At 43.2% G+C, this 23,304-nt stretch overlaps 1 protein-coding gene across 9 annotated transcripts in view; it reads right to left on the bottom strand.

Annotated features, from left to right (window-relative positions):
• The window catches only part of LOC147751685 (dihydrofolate reductase-like), a 402,971-nt gene that overhangs the window by 10,316 nt on the left and 369,351 nt on the right, over positions 1 to 23,304 (bottom strand). The gene's annotated exons all lie outside the window — the stretch shown is intronic.

The following is a 23,304-nucleotide window of genomic DNA, read 5'->3' as shown; positions in this document are numbered from 1 at the left end:
GGCAATCGCGGCGCCCGGACCTTATACAGGAGGGCACATCCAGTGAAATCGCTGTAAATAACGCACTGAAGGCCATTGGTGTGGCGGCCCCGACATCACGACTCAGGGGATAGGAGCTGCATATGGGTACAGACACTCAGGCTACCCACATACGAACCACGGCCAGTCTGCCTTGCTCTCCCGGCGGCTGGTGGCAAGACACTTTGCTGTAGTGGTATTGTGATACAACTCTGTGCGCACCTGAACACCAATCCGCGCACCATATCATACGGCCTGCAGAATGAGTGGCAGGGGGCCAAGAGGCCAACAGGCCTCAAAACTAGACATATTTGTTTACCACAAAGACCCGCCAGACAATATAAGAGGGGAAACACCTCGTACGCCGCCCCAGCCCAACGGTGAACCAAATAACACCGAAAAGGTTACCCTACAAAATGTAATGGCAGCCCTGAAGACGATGCAATCCTCAATAGGCACAATATCTACGGACATCTCCCTGATAAGAGCAGACTTTGCGAAGATGTCGGACCGTCTTGTGGAGGTGGAGAAGACAACTACCGGGCTCATGGGAGACACATCGGACTTCCAACGTAGAGTCCAAAAACTAGAAGATGATAATGCCACACTGAGGGCTAAGCTTGGCAATCAGGAAGGCCGCTCGAGACGCAATAACATACGCCTTATCGGTGTACCGGAATCAGCGGGCGGCCCAGCCCTGGACCTCTACGTTGAAGACCTCATCCACAATCAACTCAAACCCAAAGGGTTGTCGAATTATTTCTCGGTGGAACGAGCCCACCGAGTACCCAGAAGGAAGCCAAAACCTGGGGCTCCGCCACGGCCCATCTTAGCGCGTATCTTCAACTTCAGGGACCGTGACGTTATTTTACAAGCAGCACGCACACGCCCATCGATATAAATCGATAATTCGGAAATTAATTTCTACCCAGACTACAGGGCGGACGTGGCTCAGCAACGGAGAGGCTTCACAGACATAAATAAGGAATTATGAGCTCGGGAACTTAAGTACGCTATGATCTTTCCAGCGAAGCTACGCGTCGAATCGGAAGGAAAAACATGGTTTTTTGAATCGCCGCTGGATGCCCAGGATTGGCTAGAAGGATGGAGACCGGCTAGGGGGCCCAGGAATCGCGACCCGCAACGGAACAACGGAAGTAGAAGCCCGTTCAGGCTGTAGCCGTGTCTAAAGGTCCCATAGAAAATGCCATTTGAAAAATTTCAAATTCAATTTTCTCAAGAACTACTGGAGGGATTTTCACCAAACATAGCAAAGGCACATCTGCATACCAGGCCCTACCATTTTGCCAAGTTTGGTGTAATTCATTCAGCCGTTCGGGCTGTAGCCGTGTCTAAAGGTCCCTATGGAAATTAACATGGGGAAACACGTTTTGGGACCCCCTTTTCGTCCCCCGCTTGATGAATCCCCCCGAAACTTTCAGGGAAGGAGCGGAGCGGAGCTGGCCAAAATTCTGGAAAAATACACACAGATTCCTCAATCAGCGCCAAAGTTATTCCCAATAGAATGTTGAGCGCATATAGATATATAATTTGCTCGAATCAATTTTCTCAACAATTACTGGAGGGATTTTCACCAAATATAGAAAAGGCACTACTGCATACCTGTCCCTACCATTTTGCCAAGTTTGGTGTAATTCCATTCAGCCGTTCGGGCTGTAGCCGTGTCTAAAGGTCCCATAGAAAATGCCATTTGAAAATTTTCAAATTCAATTTTCTCAAGAACTACTGGAGGGATTTACACCAAACATACAAAAGGCACTGCTGCATACCAGTCCCTACCATTTTGCCAAATCTGGTGTAATTCCGTTCAGCCGTTCGAGCTGTAGCCTTGTCAGAATGTCCCTATGGAAATTAACATGGGGAAAACATGTTTTGGGACCCCCCATTTTTCTCGGCCCCCGCTTGACGAATCCCCCCGAAACTTTCAGGGAAGGAGCGCAGCGCAGCGAGGCAAATTTAAGGAAAATTACACGCAGATCCCTCAATCTTCGCCAATGTTATTCCCAATAGAATGTTCGGAATTTCCTATGGTAACTAGGTCCTAACTATATATACCTACTGGCGACCGCCAGTAGGTAATTTATATATATATATATATTCTCACCAGTAATCCAAGGACACAGCAGGGTACTCGATGGGCGCCTTTCATCACAGATACAAACAGCATAATGCATTTCGGTTATCTCGCCCTCCTCAGATGCTGATTTGATCATGGGTGACACCTCCTCCCTCCTTTGTAGATACATGGGCACCCCCACAGGTGGGAGATTAGCTTACCATGCTGCCTGGATAGCTGCAGCCTGATGAACAACCCTCTCACACTCCTATGATGAATCCACCAAATGGATCACCAATATATATATATATATCCCCGCCCCCCACAAAGTGATCCCTTCGTTCCGAGAGCGCTCCGCAGCGGGTGCTCTGCATAGGGGCCAGATCCTGGCCCAATTTATTTTTTAAGAGAAAGGATGCAGCACTCTTGAGTAGTTGTTGCTTAATTTATTGGTAAGCGTTCACTCCACAAGGAGTGAAAACCAGCAGCAGCATGACCGCACTCCAGTCCACTGAACATCACAGTCCCACCCAGAACTGCTGCTGGTTTGAATAAACGTATTTTGGCTGATATTTACCTGTGGTGAAGTCATCTTCTATAGCAGGCAATCTGTGTATTGTGGTATGTAGCGGCCAGCCTGGGCCGCGGAAGATGACTTGATGCTGTTCCAGCATTCCAGTGAATCCATCAACCGTCGGATTTGCCTGTGGCACGGGTGCCGGTTATTTCAAAGTAAAGCAAGCGGTGGCATTGTACAGCAACTTTATGGCACAATCCCTTTGGATAATATAGGTGGTTATTTTGGGGTTGAACAGCAGGCAAATCACTTGATAAAACTGGCTGGAACTACCGGAACCAAGAGGCCACTGAGTGGGCCACGCCCACTGAGGCGGGTTTTTGTAATTGAAAAGTGCCGCCAAATCTCGTCCTGCTGCTTTCTCCGAGCCCAATGCCCCTGATGAAGTAATCAACGAAACATGTCTGGATGGGACTGTGATGTTCAGTGGACCCAGTGCGGTCATGCTGCTGCTGGTTTGAATAAACTTATTTTGGCTGATATTGACCTATGGTGAAGTAATCTTCTATAGCAAGCACTCTGTGTATTGAGTTATGCATTCGCCACAGCGGGTGTTTTTGAACTCCATTTTGCCATCTGTTTCCTGAATAAAGGTGTCTCCAACGTCCCCTGAAGTTGGTCTTTCTTTTCTTTTTGGAGGAAAGTGGATGGACATTCAATAACGCGATTTCCAGTGTCGCGTTTCAAAGACCCCCGCATCACAAGAGGCTTTGTTTTCCACTGGTTCCACTTCGGTGTTTCTTCTATCCTGGTTACAGGAACAAGCAAAGCCCACCCTCCAAGCCCGGGACAAGAAGGAGCGGTGTTGGTGTCATCCGGCATCACGCTGGGCAAGGTGACATCGTAGCCTTGCCCCCGCTGTAAGAAATCCTGCGACAAGGAGGGTGATGCGGTTGGGGTCTCGAGGAGGCACCTGACTTTGGGACGGCTGGACATTGGGGCTCCACGCGGCGCTGCTCCACCCCACGCATTTCCTACCAGCATTATGAAGTGCATGCTGGGACCTGTAGGCGCTGTTCATCTGGTGTCTGCATGGAGGTCAAGGCGTTTGGTATCCACCTCAGGGGGCGGAGAAGTCTTTTCAGAAGCAGGATGGGGCAGGACATATAAACTCTGGGATACTCACCTGCTTTTTGAACGCTACACCCACGGCGCTGAAGAAGGCACATAACGCCGAAATGCATTCGCCACAGCGGGTGTTTTTGAACTGCATTTTGCCATCCGTTTCCTGAATAAAGGTGTCTCCAACGTCTCCCTTGAAGTTGGTCTTTCTTTTCTTTTTGGAGGAAAGTGGATGGACACATATATATATATATATATATATATATACATATATATATACACACACACACACACATATATATATATATATACACATTATATATATATATATATATATATATATATATATATATATATATTCTCACTCCCAGGTTGTCCACCTCTTGAGTAGCACGCGAGCAGCAGCTTTATTTATGTGTAGTCTCATTGGAGCCTCCCATCGGCGGGTGAGTAATATGAAATTGGAGAAGTGTAGCGGGTGCGCACACTGCTTCCGTTAAAGCCCCTGAAGAGAAGCAGATGGAGCTTCGAAACGCGCCGGGCAGATCCATTACGGAGCGGCATCTACAGGCGGATCCCCGTCCTCACCTACACATAAATAAAGCTGCTGCTCGCGTGCTACTCAAGAGGTGGACAACCTGGGAGCGAGTATATATATATATTACCTACTGGCGTCTCGCCAGTAGGTATATATAGTTAGGATTTTTTGTCTATGGGACTTTTGAAAATTCTATGTCTAATAACTTTGGCGTTTGTGGACGGAATCGGCTGAAATTTTCAGGAAAATGGCACATTTTGTTTCTGAGCAGCCCCTGAAAATTTGGGGGGGTTTCGTCAAGGGGGGGCCGAGAAAAAAGGGGGTCCCAAAACGCGTTTTCCCATGTTAATTTCCATAGGGCCTTTGGCCTCACTTTTAGCTCGAACGGCTGAATGGATTTGCACGAAACTTGGCAAAATTGTAGGGACTGTTAGCCCAATGTGCCTTTGCTAGGTCTCAAAATATGTGCTCCAGTGGATTTTGAGAAATTAACGTTCAAAACAAGATATATATCTGTAACAGCGCTCCAGGCTGCGCTCCGGTCCGCTTACTTTTCGCGAAACGGAACTTTGCGATGCGAAGCTGATTGGCTCCCCGGTGTCTGTCAACATTCTAAACAGTCCGGAGCGGCCGCCATCTTATCTCTTGGTAGGATCGAGAGAGAAGAAGAGGTGAAAAACGAAGGGGGAATTTAATGAAAGGGGGCAAGGTATACCCCTCTTGACCCCCTAGGAATGTTGTTGGGGTTATTAAAGGGTCCCGCGGGGAAAATAAAAAAATAATTATTTTTCACGGTAGAAGCGCTTCACGGGCCGCGAACTGGGCCGCAAACTGGTAGCGAAACGGGAATTCGCCATTTTGTGCTTCGTTTTAATTAAATTACTAGGTATAAGGGGGTGCGGGAGACGTATCCTAATCCCTTATGTTTTCTGAGGGTGGCTGAGGAGGCTCATATATGTTGATACATGTCTTCCAGCGGCTGTGCGTGAGCTTTTTTTTTTTTTGCTGCGTGACGTCTGTTAACGTTCGATTCGATGGAAATCAGGAAGTGTTGACCGCCAATTTGTCAGTGCGATAAAATATTTTGTTATAAATGAATCCTTATTGATAAACATTGTCTGCGCCATCTTGCCTTTTTTCCAATGCCACAATTTTGTCGTGCACGGCAGCCATTTTAGATGCCAGGCCGGTCCCAGGCTATCACCTAGCCCTGCGGATGTAGTTTATGGCCCCAGCTTTAGAGAATCCAGACATGCCAACCCTCCCGATTCAGGCGTGAGACTACTGATTTCAGTGCTAGTCTCCCGCCTCCCGATTTCTGCAAGCAAAAACCCGGGGGCATATTACCAACAACTAGCGATAATTTTTGTCTCTAACTTGTTTAGAGACAAAAATTATCGCCGCACATCGGCGATTTTTATCCCAGATAAACCTTGCTATTAGCAAGGTTTATCGCAAATGCGATAAAAAACGGCCGCAATGCATGAATATCGCTGGAAAGTCAGCGATATTCATGCATTATCGAGCAAATACTCTTAGCCATGTTATCCACATCCCATTGGATAACATGGCTAAGAACTGCTCAGGGCAGGTGTTAGCTTTTTGAGATATTCGCGCTTAGCGCGAATATCTCCAAAAGTTGGTAATAGGAGATAGCGATGTTAGGGACTGTTTCCAGTCGCTAACATCTTGGCACGCCCACTTTGCATGTCATTAGTGATAAATATCACTGACATGCAAAGCGGGGCCCAAGATGGTCGCTATCTCCTTTTAGCTGTCACTAACTGGTGTTAGCGACAGCTTGGTAATAGGGAGATAATTTTATCTCCGCTTTCTTGGCTTTTAAAGCCAAAAAAGCGGAGATAAACCCCCTTGATAATATGCCCCACGATTCCTCGGGGGTTTCAGCTGACAAGGCTTGGTATTGTGTTACGTGGTAATTCTTCCAGGAAACGTCAGAGGGTCGATGCAGGGGTTCTAGAAGGGGTGATAAACCATTTAAGCCTCATGAACAAGCGCATGGTCTTTTAAAGATCTGTGAAGTACTCGGGGCGGCGGTGTGTGTGTGTCCTCTTTCAGGAGCGGGGGGGGGGCACTGCCAGCAACTTGCCAGGCCAGGCAGTGTTCAACACTTGCATCACCCTTTCTCTGCCTGCTATTGCGCTCCATGCTTCGGAAAGGTAAGAAAAAGAACGTGCATTTGAGTTTGAAATGTCCGATCCTGTAGCAGTACACTTGCAAAGCCCACACATGACAATAACCCGATTCAAGGCCCCATTCACCCGATTTTTTAAAAATATATAGCACTCCAACAAAGTAGGATTATAAAACTTTATTAACTTTTAAATATAACGAACGGAACAAAAACTGTAACAAACATTTAAACATTTTCGACAAAAAAAAGCAACAATGGTCAGAAGCTGTCTTTTGTGCGAATAGTCCCAAGGAAGCACAACGTGCTGAGTTCTGGACGGCACCCAGGTGGTGTCACCTGGGTGCCGCACTGGTTTTTGGGATCCTACAATGCAGCTCAGAAAAACAGCGTGGGGCGTCCCGGGTGGTGCGGGGGGAGGCCTCGTCAGTAGCGGTCTGTTGTGCGAATAGTCCCAAGGCAGCAGAACGCGCTGAGATGTGGATGGCACCCAGGTGATGTCCAGTAAACTGCCGCACTGGTTTTGGTATCCTACAATGCTGTTCCGAAAATTGGCGTGGGGCGGCCCGGGGGGGGCGTGGGGGAGGCGGCGTGAACGGGCCTCCCCAGGTGGCGGCCATCCAGCTGAGTTGCGCCCGCTCTTGCGGCTACAGCGTCTCGCTCACCATGTAGTTGAGTTGCTCCCACTCTTGCAGTGCAGCGATAGGCGGCTGCCACAGGACTCTTAAAATGGCGGCCGGCTCTTCGGTTTTGGGCCTGGTCCACTAAAATGGCCCTGGGACACCTTGGAACTCGGACGCTTGCCTGCTAGGGCTTGGGCTCCATTCTCGAAAGCGTCCCCTCAGCCGTGGAGATTCTACAGGGCTGAGAACTACATGGTGAGCGAGACGCTGTAGTCGCAAGAGCGGGCGGTAAACAGCTGAATGGCGGAAGAGGCACAGTGTAGCAAAAGCGGGCGGAATGGCAACTAAAACGGTAAAGGGGCGCCCCACTACAGCGTGTCTTCAGGTCAAACGGATTGTGGGACAAAGTCCAGAATAGAAGAGTCATCAAAAGGCAAAAAGTTCCGCCGGACCTCGGGAGCCGGCCGCCTATGTCGGGGGCGATCTCAGGCTACACCAGTGCTATAAGACTTGGGGAGGGGGTCGGAGCCAAGCGTCTTCTCCGAGTCCGTGCCATCACACCGCCCCTCGGGGGCCTCCGTCAAGCGGTTTAGGGAGGTACCATATAACATTGTTTTCAAATGCAGTCAGGTCCACAAACGACCCTCACTTACTTTGAGAATAGTGAAGCTGCTGTAGGTGGAAATAAACTTCAGACAGTCTTACAAGCACTGCTTTTCTAAACATTTTTTGTATTTTTGCACAGTTTTATATATTTTTTTTGTTTTTGATGGAGGGGAAACAACAAAAAACAGGCATTGAAAAAGGCTCAAACTTAGAACTCTGAACTATGGCACCCAACATCCAGGACTTGCCATCCGGATCTTGGCGCCTTGTGCTGCTTCCGACCTATTCACACATCGGTCCACTACTGACATCATCTCATAAACCAACGTAATGTAAATAGTTATTTAATAAAATGTTTTACCCTGTTACTTTGCTGGTGTGTTGTCTATATTTTTAATATTTGCATAGGGTTTGTCGTTATTTTGGGCGGGGTGGGTGACGGAGCCGAGCTGTCTTGCAGCCCTCATGGTGTGGAGCTCAGTTCATCTCACTATTTTCGTATTTCTCATGAAGGGTTGTTCCTAATGTTTCTATTTTAGCGAGGTCAAAAAGAGATCCAATTAGTGGCCTACTGATTTTGCTCGATTACTTTTATTTTTTTACACGATTTTTCACGATTTTTCACTATCTGCAAAGACTAAACAGAGTATTGCGACTTTGTGCTTGTTTGTAAATAGAGAATGAACCAAAGAGAATCAATTGTAAAACAGTAAATGCTTGGATAACAATCAATCAAATGGAGAGACAAGCAGGCACGACGGATTACAACGGGGGTAAAGGCCTGCGTTAACTACTCTTCACTATCTGCAAAGAGAGAGTACTACTAAGAGAAAAGAGGGGAGGGGGGCAGCGTTCAAAGCACATCAGCGTGCATAAACACGAAAAAGTTTTTACCTATCACGTACTTGACATTTTACAGCTTTTGATATTTGCTATTAAAAAACCAATGAAATTCACTGAAAAAACCATAGGTTATAGGCCATATATAGTTAGGAATTTGCATTTACAAAACCTTGAAAATTCACTGAAAAAACCATTGGTTATAGACCATATATAGTTAGGGATTAGCCTTTTCAAAACCTTATTTTACTCACACAAAACCATTGAAATTTCATATATAGTTAGTTCCACTAACTATATATCGCGCACCCGCAATCCACTGCTGATGATGTCACATATTACATCATTCATGACATGGTTAGTGACATCACTGATGACATCACTGATGACATCTCAAATGACATCACTGATGACATCTCAAATGACATCACTGATGACATCTCAAATGACATCACTGATAAAATCACTGATAAAATCTCATTTGACAATACTGATCACATCACTGATGATATCATTCATGTGATAATACCATGAACCTCTTCAGACTCTAATATAACCTTAGATACAATCAGTGTAAACAGACAGTCACAGACTGTCACTCATCCATGGAGTTACTCACACACCTAGTCAGTTATGCAAAAAATCAATCACACCTCCATTTTCTCAACTATACAGTTATACACACCTTACTTATTCAAACATATACTAACACATATTTACTTTACTCTCTTATACAATCCCTGATACATGTTCACAATGATCCATACAGCCACTCACACATTCACTGGCTCTTATGCACAGTTATTTATATAGGTCAACTCTCACATGTACTGTGTTTTACATATGTACTTACTTTGACATGTAGCACTGAGATATCCATTCACTCACTAATACACTCATGCACAGTCAACCGCCCATACAGCTGTTTCCACATGCACTTTTGAACCCATACATATAGTGAATCAACTACTCACACATCTATGTACAGAGTCACACACCTCCCAGCCACCCATACACACACACTCAGTTTCCCATACAAATACTTGGACAACCAATGAATAACCCATACAGTTACTCATATAGCTACTGATCAACATATGCAGCAGTTTGTAGAACAACAGATATAATGATGCACAAATTAAAACAGTTTAGTCACTAACCCATGCACTCAGTGAGACACATTTAATCACTCACTCATACAGTCAGTCATGCACCTACTAAATCCTTCATCCAGACACTTATACATCCACTCATTCTTCAATATGTAAGACATATTTTAACTTTACAGAAACATACAGTCACTGGATGTTGTCATCAGTGATGTCATCAGTGATGTCATTTGAGATGTCATCAGTGATGTCATCAGTGATGTCACTAACCATGTCATGAATGATGTAATATGTGACATCATCAGCAGTGGATTGCGGGTGCGCGATATATAGTTAGTGGAACTAACTATATATGAAATTTCAATGGTTTTGTGTGAGTAAAATAAGGTTTTGAAAAGGCTAATCCCTAACTATATATGGTCTATAACCAATGGTTTTTTCAGTGAATTTTCAAGGTTTTGTAAATGCAAATTCCTAACTATATATGGCCTATAACCTATGGTTTTTTCAGTGAATATATATATATATATATATATATATATATATATATATATATATATATATATATATATATATATATATATATATATATATATATATATATATATATATATCTCTGCTCCAAACCTCACGACCCAAGGGAAGTGAGGACACCACACTTGTTTAGGGGATGAACTTGGTTACTTTATTATACTGAGAAAGCAAACAGGACGTGTTTCGGCTTCACGCATTTTTCCACTGTAAGCAAAGACGGGTTGACACCGTACTTGTAGAAGCTACATGCAAACATTTCCGGTGCAGAATCTACATGGAAATAGTTAACGGACTGTTACTTACACAGCCCTTGGGTGCCATCTTCGAAGGTATAAGACCTCAAACAAATATACTAATACAATAAATCGTAAGCGTGCATGATATATATCTGTTGCCAGTAGTTGCCTATAGTTAAGACCTAGTTTCCATAGGGAAAGCATTTTTTGACTTGCCTATATCTTTGGCTCCTGTTGACGAATTTTCACAAAATGTTCCCATAAAATTGCCCTAGTGATTCTTGTTATGCATGAAAAGTCTCAAGGAAATCCATCAAGGAGGGGCAAGACAGAGAAGGGGGGGCAATAAATATGCTTTTCCCATGTTAATTCCTCCAGAGGAATTATAGACTCGACTACAGCCGAACCAATGACCAGAATTACACCACATTTGGCAGAAATGTAACTTAACTGTTGCACCCAAAAGTGACCTTTTTGGGAATTGATGTAAATCCGTTCAGTACTTTTTGAGATATTAAAAAAAAATGTGTACATATAGGGAAGCGGATCCTTCGAAGATCCTATAGTTCCCATGCTGAGATCTGATTGGTTGCCAATACCTCAACCAGGAAGTGTCGGCAGCCATCAAGAGACGAGGCTCCACGGAAAACATTGAAAAAAAGAAAAGGGGACATGGTATTCCTACCCTGACTTCCTAAGTATGGAGTATGGTGGTGGGGTCCCCTTGTGATCGCAAGAGGGTCAAAAATCACCTATTTTTACAGTTTTTGCAACAAAAATGCAATAAAGCTGTGAATGTGCAGCAACAAAAAAAAAGAAACAAGTGCAGGTTTCCTTGCTTGTTTTAAATACATGTCCCGGAGCATTTTTTTTATGGATCCTTGAGCCACGGGTACCACCACCACTTTCATGGAGATTTATTGATGAAAAGAAGCGGGCATACAGGCCCCCTCCATAGGCATTATAAGACCCCAGGACAACCACCTCCCTGGTGCTAAGGAAAGAATGAAGGGGAGGGCTGTACGGACCCACTCGAACCTCAGGGATCACCACCTCCCCGTGGCTAAATAATAGCTAATGAGGGCCCTGCTGAACCCCCGGTCATAGGGACCACCACCTCCTCAAGGCCACAAAAAATGTTTTAATGGTTGAGGGGCCCCCCTCCCATGCTATATACAGCCACGGGATCAACCAACTACCAGGGGTCGGCCCATGGAGATCAAAGGAGAAGAGCTGTGCGACCCCTTCCTAGAGTCAATAATGGCCCTGGGATCGCCAATCACCAGGGCCAGCTCCTGCTATGTCCTAGGGTGTGCCCCCCGGGACATAGCTGTTTTCTATAACTTGGTGGGAACTTTGACAGCTCTTGCCAAGTCAGAGCAAACACAAACTCTGCTCTCATCAAGCAAGAGCTGTGAAACTGCTCCTGCTTGCTGAGAGCAGAGTTTTCATTTGTTTCCCTGCCCGGGGTCAAGCAGGCAGGGAAACAGTTAAAATGATTGCTCTGATAGACAGGGAGCTGCATCTTTAGCAGCTCCCGTCTGTCAGAGCAATGCTGGTTCCTGAAGGAGGCGAGGAGCCGGCTGGGACTGCGAATGCCTAGAGGCTCCTATGGCAGTTCTCCTATGGCAGTTCCGTGGGAAAAAGATGAGAAAGAGGCAAAATAAAGGTCAAAAGCGAGAAGAGAGAGGCAGATTAAAGGTCAGAAACAAGCAGAAAGAAATGGAACAAAGGTCTGCAACAAGCGGAAAGAGGCAAGATAAAGGTCATCAATGAGCAGAAAGAGGCAGAATAAAGGAAAGCAGTGAGGAGAAACAGACAAATTAAATGTGCGAAACGAGCAGAAAAAGGCACAATAAAAGTGAGAAACACGCAGAAAGAATCAAAATAAAGGTGAGAAATGAACAGCAGGAGGCAGGGTAAAGATCATCCAAGAGCAGAAAGTGGGATAATAAAGGTGAGAGGCGGAATAAAAATCGGAAATTAGCAGAAAAAGGCAGAATTAAAGGTCAGCAACGAGCAAAGAGATGCAAAATAAAGGTGGGAGATGAGCACAGATAGGCAAAATAAAGGTCAGCAACAAGCAGAAAGAGGCATGATAAAGGTGAGAAACAAACAAAAAGAGGCAGTATAGAGGTCAGAAATGACTGCATGGGTGGGCGCAATTTGCTTAGCTCCGCGAAACGTTAAAAAATCTCAGCGAGTACGCAAACGTTACGTGAACACGGAAAATTGCTTGTTCCGCCCATTCGCAATGCTTTTTTCCTGTTCGCGAACGCTGTTTGAGTGCTCACGAAGAAATATCTTGTGAACACGAATTTTGAAAGCACGAACAAGCAAAAAATGCGAATCGAATAATTTTTGGTCGTTTCGCGTTCAAAAGTACCCAAATTCTGCAAATTCCTCGAGCGGAATAACATTTATAGCCCAGGCCTGAAAATGAGCAAAAAAGGTAAAATAAATGTCAGCAAAGAGCACAAAGAGGGATAATAAAGTTGAGAAATGAGCAGAAAGATGAATAATAAAGAAGTAAAGAGCAGAAAGAGGCAAAATAAAGGTGAGAAATGGGCATCAAGGGGCAAAATAAAGGTCCTAAATGAGCAGAAAGAGGCAGAAGAAAGGTCAGCAATGAGCAGAAAAAGGCATGATGAAGGGAGAATAGAGATCAGAAACGAGCAGCAGCAGGCAGAACAAAGGTCAGAAACTAGCTGAAGAGGCAAAATAATAGTCAGCAACAAGCAGAAAGAAGCAAATTAAAGGTGTAAAATGAGCAGAAAGAAGCAGAATAAAGGTAAAAAACTAGCAGAAAAAGGCAGAATAAAGGTCATCAGAGAGCCCAAAGAAGTACTATAAAAGTGAGAAATTAACAGAAAGAGACAGAATAAAGGTCAGCAAAGAGCGAAATGAGGCGAAATAAAGTTGAGAATTTAGCAGAAAGAGGCAAGATAAAGGTCAGCAATGAGCAGAAGAGGCAAAATAAAGGTCAGCAATGAGCAGAAAGAGGCAAAGTATAGGTGTGAAACAAGCAGAAATGAGGAGAAAGGAAAAATAAAGGTCAGAAACGAGCACTGTTCAAAACAATTCGCTATGCGGTCACAGAGAGACTGTGTTGGAGCAATCTCTAGTTTAAGTGACATGGGATTTATAAATGAGTTGACTATCTTAAAGATAGTTGTTTGGGTAGAGTTAGCCAGTTTAAGCATTTTGGTGTAATGGGATTTCCTGGCAGCTTCAAAATGTTGATGGTAGTTTTTAAGAGCGGCCTTGAACTCGATTTGTTCTGTCGATTTATATTTTTGTCGCCACCAAGGTTCCAGTTTCCTGCAGTGGCAATGCATTTCTTACAGATTTTGGGTGTACCATGTTGAAGAGGGTTTCTTAGATGGGCGGTTCTTTTGTGGACCGGAGGATGCAAAGCGATCACTCAGGGTAGGAATCCACTGCATGAAACGTTGGTTGTCTTCAACTGGATCCCCCACAGTCTAGGCCTGCATGCTGAGGCTTCTAGATTGAGGTCTGGATGGGATGCCATGTCATTCCACCTGGGCTTAGTGCTTTGAGTAGTTGGGATGTGAACCTTAAGGTATGTCGTGCACTGGTATCTTATTTCTAGAGGTATAAGCTTGTGATCGGACCAAGTAAGATTGACAGGGTCCTTAACTGTGAGGGTCCTGAGGTTTTGAGCAGATATCATCCAGGTTGTGGCCTGCGTTATGGCTAGGGGTGAGTGTGCACTGTTCCAGTTGAGTGCGTCCATGATTTCTCGGAAATGTATTGCACCTGGGTCACTTTGAATGTCTAGGTGAATATTAAAGTCTCCTAATAGGGTGAAATAGGCGAATCTGAGAGTGAGTGAGCTAACAATGTCTCCTATGCAGTCCAGGAAGATTAGGGCCTGATGGGCGGTAGATCAGGGCTCCTGAAAAGGCGAAAGAGTCCTCTAATTGGAAGCAGAAACCGATACTTTCTGCCCCTCTGAGATGCTCCAGGAGGTGTGTTTGCACACTGGCTGGGAAAGGGGGCGGGGCCTCTTACGAGGTCTCTGCTATCCCACTGTGGGGAACTTACTTGTGGCAACATTAAGAGTTTATGGCCCCCAATTACCCTCAGGAGCCAAGGGGACTTTATCCCCCAACCAGTAGTGTGCCAGAAGGCCCCTTTGCAGAGTGGCTGAGAAATGGGGTGGGGCCTCCACTGAGGTCTCAGCAATCCCACTGTTATGTTAGCATGTTTTGTATAGCGCACAGCTGCCTCAGGGAAGAGGACTGTGTGGGACTTACTTGCAACAATAGGGGTTCTTGGCCTCAAAAAACCTTTAGCAGCCAAGGAGACTTCATCCCGTAACCAGAAGTGCACCACGAGAACCCTTTGCACAGTGGTTGAGAAAGGGGGCAGGCCTCCAACAAGGTCTCAGCAATCCCACTGTGGAGTACCTACTTGCAACAATAGGGGCTCTTGGCCCCAAAAATCCTTCAGCAGCCAAGGGGACTTTATCCTCCAACCAGTAGTTAGCCAAGAGGCCCCTTTGCAGAGTGGCTGAGAAAGGGGACGGGCCCCTGATGAGCTCTCAGCAGTCCCACTGTAGGGGACTTACTTGTGGCAACAATAGGGGTACTTATAACACAGTGGACAGGATATCGGTCACGTTTAGGATGAGTAACCAGTCCATCAAACTCTATTCAGGGCCTCATTCTTTTTTCTGGATGAATTTTCTTCTCAGCAGGGCAGCTACCAGCTGAATCAGATGAACAGCTGGTCAACGGAAGTAGCAACTTTAAATCTGACTTTAAATTCAGTTTGGATTTTAAACTACTATTAAATTGAGTGGTTGAACCATGGTTCTAACTATTCTCAAGTTGCAATTATACATTATAAGGTGTTCTAATGTAACTCAATGCTTTTCTTTGGGAGAGCCGTCCTTGCCCCAGTGAAAAATTACTTTGGAGATTTTTTTATTGTGAGGACAAGTAGAACTTAAAAACACATGTCCTAATTGTCAAATGCCATTCACAGTGCCCTATGGGTATTTAGGGTCTAATAAGACAAATAAGTATTAAAAAGTCAGGCTTAGGCCTGGCAAAAGGTTTATTTGGCCATGTCGAATCTGTAGTTTTAAAACTGCAATGCTAGGCTGCATTTGCCGGCCTAGAGTCATGTTTCCAGTTTGCCATTGTAGGGGTGGCACAGTCAGTGCTGCAGGCCACTAGTAACATTTAACTTACAGTCCCAGGGTACATAGCGTACCATGTACTACGGACATAAAGAAAAGTTAAATATACCAGTCAGATATTAGCCAACTGCACATATACTTTAGGGACCGGAGAGCATACCTTGGGTGCTGGAAGCAACACCCCAGTGTTCAGAGTAAGTAAACCAACACTAAATATTGCAAAAAGTGGGAGCAAAAAGTAAGTATGATCCTGCAAAAAGGGCCTTTCACTTATGATACTGTACACTATCAACAAGTCCTACCAAATAAATGTTACTCTCTTTTAACGATAATTATGAGAGTCTTCTTACGAATGTGCATCAGTTCGTCCTTAAGGGCTTCTCTCGTTCCCAAAATGTCTATCTATTGCTCACAATCCAATTTATTGTGACTGTACAGTGGTGCTTTAAGATGCAATAACCCCTTAAAAATCGAGTTCGTTAATGAATGCCAATCTAGATTGAGCTAGAGTAATATACAAGGTTAATTCATATTCACATTTTTTTTAGATCATGTGTACCCATTTGACCCAGTTACCCAGTTGACTCTGTTCAAACTCCCATGATTACTGTAGTAGTTATAAGCGAAATGGATTCTTCTATGTTGGCAGTTACTGATATCGGAGTTGAGAATCAGACATGTGCCCAATAGGGTATTTACTTCTCAGCCCCCTCATTACGAAGGGCCTCTTAAAGCCAATTGGGACGTTAACTGAAACACTTCAGATCTCTTAACTTTAGCCTGGAGATTTTGGCTGCTAGAAGTGAAATTCTGACACGGGGGAACACACTAAAAATTACTGATTCCAACAGTAACTTCTCATTTCTTAGTAAACCCCCAGGGTCAAACTCGTAATGGGGTGGATTGTCCCAACCCTGGACTTGTTTTGCACCCTCAGTTTCTGGTAGAGAGTGCTCAACTTTTTTAATACTTCCCCAGGTCTCAAGCTAGATCTGAACCCCTGCACACCAGCAGGTGACACCGGCAGCTCACGTCAACATTGCTCCACACCAGATGTAACACTCATGGGCCTGTATACGCACCATCTAGGCACATTGACATCAGTCACTTCCCTTCCACACCAACAGATGTGGAAGGCTCATCTCATCAAGATTTTAATTCCCCAAATCCTTCAATATGCAAGGGAATTATTGTAGTGTTTTCTTCTTGTTCCGCGTGGAGGCTCTCTTGCCTTTGAGACTCCGCGAGGAAGGAGTAGAATTAGATTGTTGAGAAAGCGCGTACCTTTGACTAAGGAGGGTCCGTGAGGCAGTTTGATGAAGGCTGTTATTCCAGGAGGCTCTTGTTCTTCGTTGTCTGGTGAAATACGATTAAAACTACTTTATTACGTTTAAACGTGTATTGTAATATTCTACTCGATTTATGGCGACGATCTCAGCCAGACTGGACCCTCGCAAATGCCCATTTGCTTCATATATCTAAAGATTACTGAAGAGCTATAACATCTGTTTGGAGGATTTTTATTGGCCTATCCTTTTCCAAGTTTTTGCTTCAAGTAAATTCATTGGCTTCTTCATCGTGGCTCCTCCTCTTCATGGAAAACCTTCCTCCAATTGAATACGTGAAAACTCAACTTTCACTTTGCCCCGTAAGTCGCAGCGACTCTTCCGAATGATTAATATGTGATTAGTTTTCACTTAGAAGAAGTCGGAAGAACTGCGTCGGCGGTGAACTTCACAAAGACATGCGGTATAGGAAGGTGAGACTTTGATTATATGCAGTGCTTAGAAACGGTGAGACTTTAATATATAAGCAGCGATTCCATTGGTTTTAATGCAGCGTTTGGGAATTTTACTAGCTGTGTTGGCCGCATGCCGCTAGTCGTCTTCCCTGAAAAGAGGTGAGATTGTCTGCGTCTGTATACTCCTTTGGGAATTCTTCTAGCTGTGTTGGCCGCATACCGCTAGTGCCGTATTGCTTGGAAAGAGTGAGAGATTATTAGCGCCTGCATACTCTTTTTCAATTCGGCTGTGAACGATTGCTCCATGTACGTTTAAAGGCTACTCGCATTCAATCCAGCACCTGTCGTCCATTCATTATAAACTTTCATTATTAATTATTTAAGAGACATTTTCTTTTCCTTTTCAATGCAGCATCTGTATGTCTCACGACTATTATAATGAATTGCAACTTAAATACTTAATTTTTTACATTTGGTTAAGGAGACATCTACTTATCTCAATTTAAAGCTCATCAACTTCCAAACTATTCCTGTCTTCATCTATTTAAAGTGGCTACTGCGGAACTAGAGTTAAGGTTCACAAATCACAATTTTCACTGTGTCATGTACAATGATTGAAACTACGATATTAACACTCATTTTTTAACTTACTTTATGCGGAGAAGTACGCTGATTCGCACAGCTTTCATACCTCAGTATATTCTTTGTGTCATATTTCATATTTATTCAAATGCTATAGTGATAAATATGTTTTAGTATAGGTGATAGTATCATCCTAAGTTACTATAGTTCTCAAGTCTATATTAATTCTTTACAGTTTCTGTATCATTTAATTGTGTTATAACTTGGCCATGTCTACTCCAACTACTAACATTACTGTAAATCCCCACAAAGAATTCATGTGTGTTCCTGGAGATCCTCCTGTTCTGTGGATACAATGGAAAGAGTATTTTATTAATTATTTATGTACTATTGACCATGCAAATGAGTAGTCTGATGAGAGGAAAAAGGGTTATTAAGGCACAATTTAGGACTGGAGGGTCTTAGAATATACAACAAACTTAGCAAAGACACAGCGTATGGTGATGAAAACATTTTTAACCAAGCCATTAGAGATCTAGATAATTTTCTCCTAAAGTTTGTATTGGTGTTGCACCTTTCAAATTTATTCAAAGGAAACAACTTAAGAATGAGTCTTTTGATGATTTTGTTACTGCTCTACAGAAACTAGCTATTGATTGTAGATTTGCCATTTTATAAGAAGAACTTATAAGAGACCAAGCCGTCATGCATGCATTTGATTCCTCTATTCAATACAGATTGTGGGTAAATGAAGATAATCCCCTCAAAGATGTCTTGGCGGTCGCTAGAAAAGCTGAATTGTCGGGTAGATGTGCTAAAGCTTTAAAAAATGAAATCTCCGATAGTTCACAACAGGAAACCGTAGCAAAACATACTTCCAACAAATATAAACCTAAACCCACTTACAAATCTCTTATTAAAAAAGGTAATTATTCATCTGAAGAAAATGTAAGATGTTATCGATGTGATAGCAAACATCACCTTGCAAATTACAAGAATTGTCCGGCTTTAAAACAGAGATGTACTGTTTGTAAGAAAATCATTCATTTCAGCAGTGTGTGTCATGCTAAACAATATGCCAAAGACAGAGTCAAATACATTGAGGAGGGCAACACTTCTTCCAATAATGAAGAGAGTGATAACGAACTAGGTTCTGTGTCACGCTCTATTAATAAAGTGGTCCTAAATATTTCACATTACAATGACTCTAACAAACCCATGTGTTCTATCCCTTGGAGGTGTTGAGATACGCATTGCAGCAGACTCTGGATCCACTTTCACCCTTATAAATGAAACTGTTTGGTATGATAAATTTGAATAGAAACTTGGTCCTGATTTACTTCAAGCTGATATCGGCTCCTGAGAGAACCAATTGATCTCCTAGGTTTTAGGAACCTTATTTTTGATTTAAAAATAGAAATGCTCTGAGTAAGTTGTATGTTTCCAAGAAAGGTTCCTCTTAACATCCTCTTAAATCCTAATAGTGTTGAACAAGTCCTAGTTTTAGATGAAGGCGAGTGTCCATGTAAAATGTTGTGTGACAAATTTCCTATGTTCTTCTCAGGTAATTCAGGCAAATTAGAAGGTTTTGAACATCACATTCTCCACAAGTAAAATGATTCTCCCAAAATTCACAAACTTTGCAATATCCCTTTTTCGGTCAGAAATGAAGTGGAAAAAGAATTGGATAGACTTGCAAAAGATGGTGTGATTGAGCCTATTGAGTCTTCTCAATGGATTTCTCCATTGGTCGCTGCGAGGAAGGTCAACGGAAAAATCAGGTTATGCATTGATTTACGCCATCTTAATGAGAATATTTGAATCGATCAGTTTCCTGTGCCAAAAATTAATGAAAAGCTTACTAGAACAAAAAGTATGGAAATGTTCTCCACCATTGATCTTTCTAAAGCCTACCACCAGATTTCTCTTTCTAAAGATTGCAAAAACCTCACAGCTTTCATTTCACATATAGGATTTTTTCAATACACCAGAATGCCTTTTGGCCTAGCATCTGCTGCTGCAGTATTTCAAAGTTTAATGTTCCAAATTTTTGGCCATCTGGATTATGTACTTATTTTTCAAGGTGATATTCTTGTTATGGGAAAAAACAAGGATGATCATAACAACAAATTATTCCAAGTACTGTCTCTTCTGAATACATTTGGCTTATCTGTGGAATTTTCTAAATGCAAGTTTGCAGCGTCTAGTGTAAGTTATCTAGGGCATGAAATTAGCGCTGTTGAAATTCATCCGAAGAAAAAATTAGTTTCAGCTATTTTAGACGCTCCCAGTCCAAAGGTCCAAAGAGTAAAGATGAAGCTAAATCTTTTTTAGGTCTAGTAGAGTTTTTTTCAAAATGTATAAAAAAACGTTTCCAATATAACTTTCCAAATTAGACAACTTACCAAATCTAATTCCCAATTTGAATGGTCTACTTTATGCCAGGATGAATTTTCTGACATTAAGAACACCATTTCTTCTGCACCTGCTCTGCATGGTTTTGATCCTTGTGATAAAAACATTATCAGCACTGATGCCAGTGGTACAGGTATTGGAGCAGTTTTTTCTCAAATGGATAAGAAAGGTTTGGAATCCATTGGGGCTTACGCATCTAGGTCTTTGTCTCCAGCAGAGTACAAATATGCCGTTATTGAGCATGAAGCTCTTGCTTGTGCTTGGGCATTAGAGCATTTTCGCTCTTTTGTCTGGGGTAAGGAGGTTACATAAACAATTGGTTAAAATGTGGTCAAATGCTGGTATGATTAATGTTTTTACCAGGTTAGCACGTATTTCTATGAGTTTGCTAGATTTCTTTACGAAGTTGAATACTTACCTGGTAAGAAAAATGCTGTCGCTGACTTTTTATCTCGCTTACCTGTTCAGATAGTCAAGAACCAGGATGATCTCATGGACTCTATTCAAGATGCTTGGTTGTGGGATCATGGTTTAGATTCAATACAAAAAGAAGAGTGGAATGAAGCTTTAGCTAAAGATGAGTTATTAAGGAAAGTGCTTGAATTTTTGTGCAATGGGTGGCGTCACACAATGGATTCTAAAGATTTAAAAGCTTTTTGGGAAATCAGAGATCAATTATCTTCCTTTGAAGGTAATCTTATGAGGGGAGATAAAATTGTTCCTCCTTTTGATTTCAGGACTAAAATAATTTCTTTATGCCATGATGGCCATCTAGGTATTGTAAAAACGAAGTCAATTGTTAGAAGCAGGTATTGGTGGCCTGGAGTAGACATTGAAGTAGAAAGAGTGGTTAGAGGGTGTGGTTTATATTCTTCTGCTGATAAAACATTAAAAACATTAAGACCATCTATGAGCGAATTTATGTGCCCAGATTCTCCCTGGGAGTATGTTGCTGTGGACTTTATGTGTCCAGTGGGCAGTTCTGAAAAATATGTAATTTTTATGATAGATATGTTCTCTAAATGGCCAGTTGTCAAAGTCATCAAAAAATTTGCCCCTCTCTGGACTGAGATTATAAACAGCTCCGTGGAAACAGGAATCATGCCTGACTGCCTCGAAATCGGTCAGGCACACAATTACTGAAAAAAACAGATGCCTACCCTAACTATCTCAACAACTACAGGCCTGTTTCCAATCTCCCATTCCTAGCTAAACTACTAGAAAAATATATACTCCGGCAACTCACCCATCATATGGACAATAAAAACCTCCTCGACCCTCACCAATCAGGCTTTAAAAAAGGATGCAGCACAGAGACTGCCATCCTAAATGTCATTGATGACGTTCACAAATCACTGGACAAGGACTGCTGTTGTCTACTCATACTCCTGGATCTTTCTGCGGCCTATGAAACGGTCGACCACAAACAACTCATCAACGTTCTCCAAGAAAGGGTAGGAGCAAAAGGGGTGGTCTCACAATGGTTTACCTCCTTCTTGCAAAACCGCTCTCAAAGAATAAAAATCGGAAACTTCACGTCCGACCTACACCCTATAATCAGAGGTGTTCCCCAAGGTTCAGTTCTTTCAACCAAGCTGTTCAACATTTACATGGAGCCTCTCACCTTCATCCTCAAAAAAGCCAATATTCCCTTCCACCTCTACGCTGACGACACCCAGATCTACCTAGAAACCTCCACCATAGCGGACATGCAAAGGCTAAATAACACTCTAATAGAAGTCCAAAAGTGGCTGTCCCTAAAGCATCTGAAACTCAACCAAACCAAAACGGATATCCTCCTCATAGCCAACAAAGAACAGACCCCCCAAATCACGGAATGGATAAAGTCTATTGATGCTCTCGACTGTACCCTCATCCCGGCAGACTCAGTGTAGTCATTGGGTATCACTCTAGACCCCAACTTTGATATGATCAAATTCATCAAGAACACCGCAAGATGTGCCTTCTTCAACTTAAAACTACTGCAGAAAACCAAACCCTTCATCCCAAAAAATTACCTTAAGCAAGTCACACAATCCCTCGTCCTATCCAGATTAGACTATGGGATCGCTACCCTCACAGGCACGGCTAAACTACACCTTGTAACTCTCAGAACAACCCTAAATGCAGCAGCCAGAATGGTGACAGGAGTAAAGAAATACGAACACATCTCCCCCGCTCTAAAGAACTTGAGTGGCGCCCAATAGAAATGCGGGCTAACTTCAGAACTGCTTGTCTCACACACAAAGCTCTGCACACTGGTAAACCCAACTATCTAGCCGCCAAACTCAAGAAAGTGGGACAGACAAGAAACCTCAGAAGCACCAACACTCTGCTACTCATCCCCCCAAAAACCTGCAAACAAAAGACCTTATCTAGGTCCTTCTCCGGAAACGCACCCAGAATTTGGAACACCATCCCTATACATAGCAGGACGAACCCTTCCTTCAAAGTATTCAAAAGCCAGCTCAAAGCGCTCTTCCTCAATCGAGCCCTCATGAAGTGACAATGGACCTACAAGAATATCCCGACACAAACCAGAGGACCTAGTGACTATGAAAAGACCACTCCTTACAACACGTTCCTCTAGACCCGCACAGTACTCCCCCCTACTTTTATCATAAACTTTACAACTCTGCATTGAATGCTACTTGACTTATACTGATTAATGAACCACCTTTGAACACTGTGCGTACTCTGACACTCTTTGTATACTGGTCTGTTACTGACTAACGTTGTAAAGCACTCCGATACCTCCGGGTCTGGCTAGCGCTATATAAAATTCCAAAATAAATAAACTCTGTTAGCGTTTTTTGATGAAGTTTTCCTTAGTGAGGGAACCCCTTCTGGGATCATTAGTGATAATGGGGTACAGTTTACTTTGGAGGTTATGTCAAATTACTTTTCCAAATGTGGTATACAACACAAAACCACTTCCTTATACAATCCCAGCAGAAACGGTCCTGTGGAAAGGTATAACAGAGTTTTGAAAGGTGCTATTTAATTGGCTTTCAGAAACAACAT

This window comes from Lissotriton vulgaris, chromosome 1_1 (genome assembly GCF_964263255.1).
Source record: "Lissotriton vulgaris chromosome 1_1, aLisVul1.2, whole genome shotgun sequence".
Classification (NCBI taxonomy): Eukaryota; Metazoa; Chordata; class Amphibia; order Caudata; family Salamandridae; genus Lissotriton; species Lissotriton vulgaris.
Note: the sequence above shows the minus strand (reverse complement) of the source record. Positions and strands in the feature narration are given on the sequence as shown.